The 12,793-nt window shown below is 41.3% G+C and overlaps 1 protein-coding gene across 7 annotated transcripts in view; it reads left to right on the top strand.

The window, feature by feature from the left end:
* Positions 1-12,793, top strand: part of PLEKHG3 (pleckstrin homology and RhoGEF domain containing G3) — a 246,119-nt gene that overhangs the window by 52,957 nt on the left and 180,369 nt on the right. The window lies entirely within an intron of this gene.

A 12,793-nucleotide genomic window follows, 5' to 3' on the forward strand; every position in this document is an offset into this window, starting at 1 on the left:
CTTATTCTTGCTGGTAGTTGGAATCTTTAATATTTGCAAACAAAATTAAGTTTTGCAATGATAAACAATCAAAAAATTGTGAATGAACAGTCTATTTCCAAAGTGCTGAGTGCTCCAAATAAAGTGCATATGTGCTCCAAAAACTGCAGGTGTTGTGTGCCACACTCCCCTCTTGTGACCCCACTAACCAAAATTCATAGACCCTCCAGTTTGTAGTCTGGGGTCAAAAAATGCTGTGATCTATATGATCAGAAGGACTAAGGTGCTTGATGACACCCTAGAGGAGGGGTGAAACGCGCTGATGTACTTCCGGTTTTGTAACCCTTCCAAACCACCCGTTTTGTAACCATTGACGCAACTTCCATCCTCTGTGGAACGCATGCCGATCAGCGGTGTACCCACATTTCTGAACTGATGCCTGTTTAAACCAGCTGTCTTGTAAGTAGCGCCTAGACTGCGCAATCTGCCACTTTTTAATGGTACTTCACTATCTGCTCCTTTTTGTATTTCCCATTTCGAGCATGGTCGATCTACTCTGAATTTCCCCAAGAATACCTTTTTAAGGAGAGGCTTCTGAGAACTCGCATACCCGATCAATTAGATCTGTATATAATCTCGATCAGTGTTTTTTGACCCCAGACTGCAAAGCGGAGGGTCTATGAAGTTTGGTTAGTGGGGGTCACGAGGGGAGTGTGGCACACGACACATTTTTGGAGCACTCAGCACTTTGGGAATAGACTGTGTTCATTCACAATTTTGTTTATATGGATGTTTTTTGAGTGTTTTTATTTTTTTATTATCACTGCTAGCATTCATATATTTTGGGCGCGTTATTAATTTGCACTTGTGGCACGTAGTAGGTGTGCATTACATCTTGCCAGCGCTGTTTATATATTTATCTAAGAGACACAAGGTGACTTTATATAGCCAGACCGCTTCCTAAAAGCAACATACTGTAAATATCCATGTTCATGAAAGTCTTCAACAAATGTCCCTACACCATCCTTGAATCTGTAGGAGAAGAAAAATTAGAACAGCCCCAAAAATACATTTAAAACAATCACATGGATGAATCTAACCAGTTTCTTCTATAATCTGTAAATTAACAGTAGCCAAGACAACACATGCTCCAGTCCCTGTCAATAATCAGCTAGAGGGAGGAGAGGGACATGGCTTACCCCAGAGGATAAGAAACACACATACAAAGGTGGCCCCCCCGGGATCCTTATACATGGGATGGAGCCAGCACAAGACTGCAGCTGGAGAGGGGGAGCTTTCCCTTTGGAGGACTAAAAAGTGGGCATAGTTTCTAAATAAAAAACAGTCCTGCAGCCAAGGTAAGTGCTGAGGTATACAGCACTTTGCAGTGTTTTTTATTTTTTTTAATTGGATAGCGTAGAGAAGGGTTAAAACGTCTTCTAGTTAATTTTTTTGCCATCTGTGTCCTGATTTTGGGATTTTGCCTTACTTCCTGCCTTGGACACACAACCGGATGTTAAGTCTGTACCAAACTGAAATACCTTCCTTTCTTTGGATAGTTTACATTGGTGTATGGGAAGTTGATGCATTTTTGCAGCATGTTTTTCGCACGTTTTTGATGCATTTTTATGCTTCATGAATTTGTTTTGCAGGAGGAGGAGTTAAAACCAGAACCCTACCAAAATCACACCAAAAACTCATGTAAATGCATTTTTCTTACACTTCCATTGAAGTTTGCGAAGCCAAAGATGCACCATCCTACAAAAACTGCTGCACCTTTAAAAAAAAAAACACACTGCAGGAAACTGCATAGATGTAGGAAATAATGTTAAATGTATTGTAGGGTGTCTTTGTACTTAAGCAAATGCACTAAAAACGCATAAATAAACGTAGGCAGTTTTCACAAGAAAACGGTTGCTTTTATTTTTTTGGTAACATCTGTCAAATTTTGGGTTCCTCATCACTTTTTGTCTTGATGACAGTGATTACCGGGACAAACATAGAGGGTGGATCTACCACCCCGTGGGGAAGATACAAAAAAGATAAAAATATTTATTAGGTTTTTTTTTTTTTTATGTTGTGATAGTTCCGATCTCCAAAAGAGACCACCTTCGCTAAAACCAATTAAAATATAAGAGGGCCACACTTGTCAAAAACAGTACCCATATGCATAATTAGTACCAAGTGTGGTTCTTGAATTGTAATCAGGTATACCCTTTTCTTGGAAACAACATCCCCAAATATGCATATACACAATGTCGGAGAGAGAGCGAACGTCTCCAAAATATCATATAAGCAAAAAGCCATGTAGAAAAATATTGAAATAATATGAAGATTGTGCTGCCACCAATTATAAATCGTGCATCAATGTTTTCTTTTCCGGGTCAATACCCATCCTGGAGAATACTGTTGTGCTGCTGGAGTAGTTATATGAACAGAGTACAGCTTTTATTGTATGTATATACAGTACATGCTATTATTTAGATTTAATAGCGATATAGGATAGCTATGAAGATCCTCAAACAGCTGAATATGGGGTTAATAACCTTTGTGCTGTTGGATATCTAAAAGATTTGACTCAAATATCCATAAACATGTAGCGGCGGGCTCCTGAAGAGCATGCGCTATGTGTTTTTCAAAATTTAACTTTACCCAAACTACAGTTTTGGTTTGGGTCTATTTGCCTAAATTTGGGGGGGGGGGGGGGGGCGCTGTTACTGGTGGCAGGCGTGGCACTATGGTCTGGTTGGGCGTTTAATTTACTCTGAGTCAGCCGAGAGAATCCGGTCTTGTGGATATCGTCAAGCAGGCTGAAAGATCCAGGTATCCCACAAGTGTTCTACAGCTTAGTTTTCCCTACGTGTTCTGCAACAACGTTGGTAATAAAGACTTTGTTCCTGAGTAAACACCTGGTTGGCTGCTAGACCTTGTGAGAGAGGGACTGTCCAATCTGAATGTTCATCCAGCTGCGAATGGCTATTCTCTGGATGCAGTCAAAGTAGGCAAGTTCTTTAACGTTTTTGGACTTTGACATTGAAAGTACCTGAACTTAATTTCCAACCCTCTGATCCCAAGTTGAAAGACTGTTCAATGGTTTGAGTTTTTGCAAATAAAATCCATTCAAGTGGATCTATTGTCCGTCTCAAGTTACTGGGCCAACTACCACGGGACATCCCCTAGACGTGAAACAAGGAGAACGAAAGGTAACGAACAGTAAGCCCAAAAATAACCAGCAGCTCCTTTGGGGGTTAGTGCTACAAACATATCAGATCTTCTGGTCTTAATACCTGGATTAAGATGTCACCAGCGCTTGAGAAAGTAGCAGTTCATCCACCAAAAACATTATGCATACAGTGACCTCCTGGCCCACACTGTCCCCTCCGTGTACTCTACAGGAGTTTAGAGGTCAGTAGGTGGGTAAGGCAGAGGTCAGTGGAAGGTAATGCAACGTTCAAAGGTTGGGAATAAGTAAATCAGCGGGTGCAGGGGTAAGTAGTGGGGATTGCAAAATTCCAAGGTCATTTGTAATTATCGCAAAGTTCAGAGGTCAGGAAGCAGTAAGGCTCCTTTCACACGGGCGCTCCGATCAAGTCCGCCTGTCAGATTTTTAGGCAGACCTGATCGGACACTCCATGCACCTTTTTATGGAGCGGCTGATGTCAGCAGTGACATGTCAGCTGACATCCGCTGGTATTCTATTTTCCATCCATCTGGAGAATCGGATCGGATGAAATTGGACAGTCGGTCCAGTTTCATCCAATCTCCATAGAGGACAGCAGGGCTCTGACAAGTCTGTCTCTGCACAGTGAGTGGCTCGAAACCTGTCATCTGCCTGCTCAGCGGGTTCAGCGGCTCAATCCCTGTTAAGCAAAGTGGAGTCCGTACATGGACAAGCCCATGTGAAAGGGCCCTAACACAGAGTTCAGTCGTAAGGAGTCCGTACCACAACACTTTTCCTGTGCATACAGAGCAACAAATGACACCATGATACTAAATGATCAATGCATATTTTATGCAACTGAAAAACGCAAGGTGCAGATAGGAAGGTTATCATGCCTTTTAATAGGTATGGCTTACAGTGCTTGTTTTGTTATGGTACTTGCACACGGTATGGACATGTGATCATCAGGTTCCTGGCAGAAAACGTTTATGTATAAAAAAAAAGGATGGGCTGTATAATGTGTTTTTTGAGTGTACACGCACGTAAAAATTCTATCTTTTCTTGGGGCGTGTTGTATGCACATACGCCTGAAAAATCCTAAACAGCAAAGGGGATTGTTATATTTTTACTGATCTATACACAGAGCAAGTTTACGTGCCTGTGTGTACAGACTCATTAAAAACAACAGGCTGCATTTACATCCGTACAAAAAAAAAATTAATACCAAAAGACGTGCCATTTTAGGCATCCATGGGCAAGAGAGACCTTAGAGTTGTATGATGTAACCAGAAGAACAAGCATTTTACCTACTTTTGGACCGCCTGCCATGCAATGTGCTGCAAATGGGTGGCCCATACAGGCAAAGTGACATACAGATACATTGCTGCCTTTTTCCATGTTTAGGGCTTGCGCCTGCATGCCCCCATCACCGTCACCCACTGTGATTGTACACAGCAGGCATTTGCCAGCAGGTCCTGGATAATGATTCATGGCCGGGTCCTGCTGATCGGCTGCATCCGAACACAGCCTAGAGCACTGTGAAAATCAACACAGGGCTCTGTAAAGAGGGAACAATCTCTGTTTTTTTTTATCCCTTTGCAGGGATAAGAAACAAAGTGATTATTAGTAAAAATCAGCACATATTGCACACATTACACATTGTTAGGCACGCAGTTAACCGTTATATCAGAAAGTAAAAAATATAATTTTTTCTTTCTAAATTTTCACTCTTTTAATTTATATAACAAGAATTAAAACAACGAGCGGTTCTCAAATACCACCAACAGAAAGCTCTATTTGTGTAAAATAAATTATCAAAATTTAATTTGGGTACAGCATTGCATGAATGCGCAAGTATCAGTTAAAGCAGTGCAATGCTAAATGGTAAAAATGGCCTGGTCATGAAGGGGGTAAAACCTTCTGGAGCTGAGATGGTTAAAGTCTAAACCGTGCTGCCATGAGCAACATTTGAGATGCCTGACGGCCACATATTGTCACAGTACTTTGTATTGGGACCATTGCTGTGTGGTGATGGGGTCATGGCTGTATGCATTACCTCCTTACTAGTGACAGGAAATGGTTGATAACAGCAGATTATGGGTTAACCAGCATTGCGCCCAGGGGAACGAAAGGACACCAGATAAAACAATAATTTCTTTTATATAGCAGAAGCTGGGTTCACTTTGTGCTGATTCACAATGCTCTCTGTATCCAGCCACCAGAATAGTTGCATTATTGTGGTCTGCATGTGACAGTTGAAGGTCCGGCCTATTGTGTGGCCTGTGTTGTGTTCTGCTAAATCTGCTTGTTTGTGTATTTTCTTGTGTATATCATGCAATGTTAATGTAGTAGAGTATAGCTTCGTGAATCATTAAATATAAGCAGTCAGGAAAGTGTCTCTGCTGAAACATACACAGTGGTGTTGTTTTTTCCTTGTAGTAGCCATAATAATAATTCTGATCTGCGTCAGTTCTACAGTTTCTGCTTACTAGTAAACTGGGAGGAACTGGGATATGTATTCTACCAACAAAGACGTGTCTGAACATATTTCAGTCATAATTGTATAATAAGGTGTTGGTAATGTTTTTTTGGATCTTGCGTAATACTTTGGAGGAATAGAAATGAGTTCTCTGGTGTATATTTGTAGGAAACACTGCTGCCGTGCACATTGCATGGTGTTGAATAATAATAGGTTTTTGAGGGTTAGAAGAGATACGTGCTGTAGAGATATGGGACATTCCAGAAATCCGGTGAGCCATGCAGGCAGTGATTCTGGCCTCTATTGTAGGGAGATCTCATTAATTTAACAGACTTCCAATGTTCCATAATGACATGGACGAAAGCCACCGCTTTACTGGTGTATGTTCTGGCCAGGGGAGGGAGATGGTAATCTTCCAGAGACACTGGTTTCCTAGCTAAACATTTCTCTTTGTATTTTTCTACATAATATATATTCTTAGCACTGGCAACAACATCTTAAACCTTTTAACGTTTGGGAATGCAAAAATGGGTTTAACATGAACCATGGCCTTAAGGCCCCTTTTACAAGGACGGCGGTCTCTACCACCCTCCTTAAAAGTGATTCATGGTAGATTGTGGGCGGTAAAACAATGGCTTTCAGGCATTTAGGAGGTGATTCTGCCACCTCTGGAATGAATGCGTTTTATCTTTTTTGATCCCAAGGGGATTTTATATTGGAGTACCCTGATGCAACCTTGTGGTTGTGGCACAGTCTTATTGACCTCCATTCTCCCAAAAGCTGAAGGCTAACCAGCAATGCACATAAACTCAAGTGGCAAGGTGGTCCTTAATTACAGATGAAACTCTTATGCTGATGTCTACTAGAGTTGCCTGCTAGCGAACGGGGGTAAAAAGGATCAGCCTGCCTTTTTTACCTCCCTCCCCCTTTTCAAATAAAGCATCCTCCGTATGCACTTGGCCTCTGTATCCTTTTGTTTGTGATGACAGATGGAAAATATAAGTCTTTCTAGGTGCAACCTATGGACTCTCCACCTGGATGCACATAACATACTCTTGGTACACAATGAGTTAAAGGGTAGTGGGAGTTTCTAAGAGAAATCTGGATGCTTTGCCCTAAAATTTTATCAGGGCTGAATAAGTCCCTCGAATCAGATGGCTAATGTAAGTGGGCTAATGGCTAATGCCAGAGCCTGTGTTGTTGCACCCAGTGGATGGGCTTATGAGTAAGCAGTTCTAATGAAATAGTCGTCCCAGAACCTAAACGTAACCACTGAATTATAGACTCAATCAAAGGCTCATGATTTCTGAAATCTAGTTGTCAGTCTCCTAGTGCTATGTATGCTCCATGTATAACCACCAGGTGTCATTGCTGGCATTTCTATACAGTAATGTGTAGGCATTGTACATATAACCTTCATTTAGAAAGTTGCAACAATATAGACAGTTCTTTCCATTTTAATATAATTTTGTATTATTTTCATTTTCAATACTCCATGTTTTAAATGAGCAAAAACACATAATTTTAGCACCTGACATTCACAGCTCTGCAATTATTAGGAAGGCCTTTGACATATAGGCTCCATGCACACTGAAGCTCAAAAAAGCTATTTCTGGACGCCAGATTGCTGGCAGAAAACGCTGGTTGAAAAACCTGCTTTTAACAGCGTTTTATACTAGCGTTAATGAGCGTTAATGAGCGTTTTACAGCGTTAGCGTTAATGGGCGTTTTTTATAAAAATACACAGAGGACACTCCAAAAATCCCACAATGCATTGAAAAATAGAATGCCGAACACTAATGAACGAGCGTTAATGAGCGCTAATGAGCGTTTGTCGTTTTTTGCCGCTGAAAAACGGCACTTTGAACGCGAATTTCTGGCGTTCAGAAAAAAGCCCATAAACTCCACTGCTCATTAAAGCTGAAAAACGTCCATGTGTGCATGGACACATAGGCTAACATAGAGTGGAGTTTATGGGCTTTTACAAAAAACGCCCAAACGCCAATAAACTGCAGTTTATCAGCTTCAGTGTGCATGGAGCCTAAGATTTTCCCATTGGTTTCAGTGAAACGTCCGCTCGTGCTCATCTTGCGCTGAATACCTGATGTCAGAACAAACCCTGCAACCTATTAAACAGCTTTATATTTTTGTTAGATACCAGTTAAATATATTACATTTTTTAGCAGGGAAGATCAATTGCTTATGTTTCAGAATGTTGAAAATTTGTTGAAATATAAAATACAGTGCTTTCTGAACCAAGAAGCTTAGCTCGACCTCCTGGCTATTATGCAGCAGGCAGGAGTAAGGCTATGCAAGCCGAAATACGTCAGTTTTCTGCTGTATACTGGGCCACTTTATTTTTATTTAATAAACTCTGGATTATGTATAGACTCCAGCATTGACTTTTATTTGAATACAGTTTTTTTTCTGCTCATATACGCGCAAAGACTAGGACTATAGTGGTGATTAAACCAGAACTGTAACCACTGGCAATGATTTCAGTGTGCTTCAGATGAGATAATTAACAAATGGTTTTAAAGTAAACCTATGGCCAGATCATGCACACTAAAGTATTTACATATACCAAACAAGCACTTTTATCTCTGTGTCTCAAAGCATTCATAAGAAATTATTTGTCAAATTATACAACACAAGCATCTAAATTCTCTTTTCCTATATACGTTCTGCTCCCTTTACACTCCTTGTGGTGCGCCATTAATACTGTCAGTGTGCCATCACCAGGTGCTCCCCCTTGTGAATGGACTCTCACCGTGGGAAAATGTGACCTCACAATTAAACTTGGTCAAAGTAAGCCTGTTTGCCAGTCCCAGGCTTTGGGCAGGATGTCTTATGCTTTTCCCAATGTGGGCCACAGTGAAAGTATGAGCTCCTCGCTCCGCCATCACAAAACCATTGAGTATCCAGGTGATGTATATGGAAAAATAATCTCAATAGTGCTTATATGCTTTTAAGGCCCAATCTCTTTATTAAAAATATATTAAGGTGTTCCCAATTTCCTGGTGCTACCAGCGCACCAGGCTCTACATGCATTGGACTGTTAAATAATCGTTCCGTCTGTTCTCCATGCTCACTCCTCACGGAATTCGGGTGCTGTCACTGTCTATGTCCCTCCCCCCTGAACAAGCACTTTAGTACATGACCACATTCATCTCTGTGTCTTAAAGCATTGATGAGATATTGTCCAATTTCACAACGCAAGCATCGAAATTCTAGCTTTTCCTGTTACTTTTTTAGACTATCTGCAATCTCTTGAAATTACAGAATCTTTTAATCTTATTGCTAGCGATGCTCAGATTGATCAAATTTAGTAATAGAGTGGAGATTATTTTGGTAAATTCTTGTAAGGTAAGACACCCGTACAAAGGCTAAAACTATTGGCTGAAATAGTACAACAAGCTGACCTTGAAAACCATTGTCCTCCATTGTTCAGGTTGGAAAGTTTCAAGCAGCTCTTGCTGAGCATTGGGTGTGCTATGGTTATAGGACCTAAATTTCAATGGGATTTCAGTTTAACTGTTAGACCCGTGAAAGTGTATTCAAATTGGTAAGCTATGGGCCACTAAATTATGCCTTATTGAAAATCCTGAATGAGGACACCACCCAAGTTGTGTAGTGAAAGGGGGATCTTCCAAGAGGTGGCTGTTCAGAGAGGAAAGACCAAAGACTGTGGCGGAGATCTACTAAAACTGGTGCACACAAAATATGGTGCAGCTGTGCATAGTAACCAATCGGCTCCCAACTTCAGCTTGTTCAATTAAGCTTCGACAATACAATCTAGAAGTTGATTGGTCACTGGCTGCCCCAGATTCTGTGGCTGGTTTAACAGGGTCATGCTAACAATTGGCATCTTTTCTGTATTCCTCTGTTGGAGGGCATTACTTCATACCATATATCATATTAATATGAACACCTTTGTTCCCTAAACCCAGTTCCTCTTTTCCATGCTATTGTTAATAAACTTCTCTTTTATTTCTGGCCACATAATGGTAACTAATTACTTTTACGGAGTACACCGTAACTTTATCGGTTTGTGGAAACAATGTCTGATCATGCTCCCAGATCTTCATGATATGGTTCATTTGTCATTCAAATAGGCCTGTTTTCACATTGTGAATTCAGTATCATTTGATTAAAGGCATGTTGTTTAGACACACAAGTGTTGTTTATGGTAAAATAAAATACAGGGGTTAATTTTATATATTAAAATCCTAGATATGCTTGGCACGTCTCTGTTACTTTTCTTGTCATTGGAAAGTAAGAGGCTGATTCAAAAGCAACATTTGGAAATGAGTAATTGTAGGTGTGAATACCTGAGCCATTACAAGTGCACCTTGTAATGCAGGAAAATCTTTGCACAGTCATTTTGTCAAAATCCTGGTTAATCCTACAGTTCCTTGTCCCTCTCTCCTTGTCTGAGTCCCCGCTGCAGCTTGAGATTGTGTAGACCAGCTTTTGACATCTACTGCTACTGTCACTGTTGTACGAGGAGGATTTGGATTTTGTGGGAATTTCAGAGACCTGGTTCAACAGCTTTCATGATTGGCTGGCAACCATTTAAGGGTATACCCTTTATCGCAAGGATAGAGAGGGTAAAAAGGGGGGAGGGGTATGCCTATATAGCAAGAATAATGTACAAGTGAATGTGAGAGAGGACATCACTAAGGGATCTAGGGAGGAGGTGGAATCCTTATGGGTAGAGCTCCAAAGGGATGAAGCTAAGGGGGAAAATAATATTGGGAGTATGCAATAGGCCCCCTAACTTGAGGGAGGAAGGGGAGATGGATCTCCTATCACAATTTGGATTAGCAGCCAGGGTGGGAAGTGTTATCGTAATGGGGGATTTTAATTATCCAGATATAGACTGGGTGGAGGGAACCGCACATTCGTCTTACTGACATATAATCACACACACAGGTTGGACTTGTGTCTTTTTTTTTTTTTTTCAACCTCACCTACTATATAACTATGTACTGCGTAGACTCCAGTTCCCTTCTAAGCTGTTCATTTGCTCCTTTTAACTATCTGTGCAGCTCATGTGACTATAGAGTCACACATGTAGGTGTATACACAGTGGTAAACGACACTCCTCTCCCTGCCTCCCTCCTCCTCCTCCTCCTCCTTGTCCTCTTATTGCTAAAAACTCTGGGGGTAGGATATAAGATGGTGCTTAATGGAGGCTTCACCTTCTTGATAGTCCCAGCACATTCACACCATAGACACAGCTAGAGAGACGTGAAACAGCCTCATTTTTTGCGATATGGCACTGCGTCGCTGAAAATTGTGCGGTTGTGCAACGTTGTACCCAAACAAAATTGACGTTCTTTCCCCCAAATAGAGCTTTATTTTGGTGCTATTTAATCGCCTCTGTGGTTTATATTTTTTGCGCTATAAACAAAACAAAAAGTGACAATTTAGAAGAAAAAATATTTTTTTCCATTTTGCTATAATAAATATCCCCAAAAAATATATAAACAAACTCATTTCTTCCACAGTTTAGGCTGACATGTATTCTACATATTTTTGGTAAAAAAAATCGCAATAAGTGTATATTGATTGGTTTGCGCAAAAGTTATAGCGTCTACAAAATGGGGGATAGATTTATGGCATTTTTTTTATTATTATTATTTTTTTTTTTCGTGCCTGCGACATTATGGCAGACACATCAGACAATTTTCACACATTTTTGGGACCATTGGCATGAATACAGCAATCAATGTTATAAAATTGCAATGATTACTGTAAAAATGTCTCTGGCAGTGAAGGGGTTAACCACCAGGGGGCGGGGAGGAGTTAAGTGTATCCTAGGGGCGTGTTTCCAACTGTCTGGGGGTGTGGCTGTGTGTGACATCACACTGATCGCTGCTCCCGATGACAGGGAGCAGACGTTCAGTGTGCTGTCATTGGGGTACGTTACTTTGCCCAGCCGTGCCATGATCTGCAATTTTTTAAAAAAAATTTTATATCATGACTGCATCATTGCGACCTACACATCAGACATTTTTGACACAATTTTCGGACCATTGACATTTATACAGTGATTAGAGCTAAAAATAGCCACTGATTACTGTATAAATGTCACTGGTAGGGAAGGGGTTAAATACTAGGGGCGATCAAGGGGTTAACTGTGTTCCCTGGATGTGTTCTAACTGTAGGGGGGGTGAGCTCACTACAACATGACAGGGAGCAGTAGATCCCTGTCATGTTGCGAGGCAGAACAGGGAAATGCCTTGTTTACATGGGCATCTCCCCGTTCTGCCTCTCCTCACCGCAATCGCAGGCTTGCGGCGAACATCGCGCTCGCTGGGCTGGCATTCTAAAGGGACGTAAAGGTATGCCCTTTTGCCTGCCCATGCCATTCTGCCGATGTATATCAGCGCGCGGCAGTCAGCATGTGGTTAAGGCTGCATTCAAACGTGAACGTTTTCAGCTTTTAAGATGCCAGAAAAAATGCCCAACAAGCAAAATCCCATTCCTTTAAATGGCCCCTGTTCACATCTGAGCATTTTGTAGCCTGAAGGCAAACTCCTGAAGCTCAAAAAGGTACATGAGCTTCTTTTTGGGCAGATTACAGGCGTTTTTCTGCTTATTACATTGATGACCTTTTGACCTGTGCAAAATCGTGGCAAAAAAGGGTTACTTGCCACCAGTTGCCCCGCCAACCCCTACCATGCCGACCCCAATTCCGCCCTTAAATTATCGCATGAAATGACCCTTAAAATTTATTTTTGTAACTTAATTATGCTTAAAACAATTAACAACTTTATCAGCGCCCATCAGCACAAAACGATGCTACAACACGTGCATCGGTCAGCAATTGCAAGTAGATGAGCTTTAAATTGGAAAAAGGCACTAGGACTACAGTGCCTTAGATCTTACTCTGGAGGTATATAGCGATTGGGCTGGAGACACAGCAGTGCCTCCTGTACTTGAACGTGCACGGTTATAAGAGGAATTCCAGACAGTGCACACTGTTCAGGGTACGGCTTAAACCCATTTAAACCCATTGCATGGGTGTACTGTGGGTTTTGTGTGGTTAACCTATAGACTTTCTGTATGTCCCACGCAGGCCTTAAATTTTCCACTCGCATTTTGCAAGTGGAAAATTAGGGCTTGCGAGCGTGGGCTGCCTGGGAAAGGGGGGGGGGGGGGGCGAT

Source organism: Lithobates pipiens, unplaced genomic scaffold, assembly GCF_037356315.1.
Source record: "Lithobates pipiens isolate NorthernLeopardFrog02 unplaced genomic scaffold, aLitPip1_a1.2 Scaffold_30, whole genome shotgun sequence".
In the NCBI taxonomy this organism is placed as follows: Eukaryota; Metazoa; Chordata; class Amphibia; order Anura; family Ranidae; genus Lithobates; species Lithobates pipiens.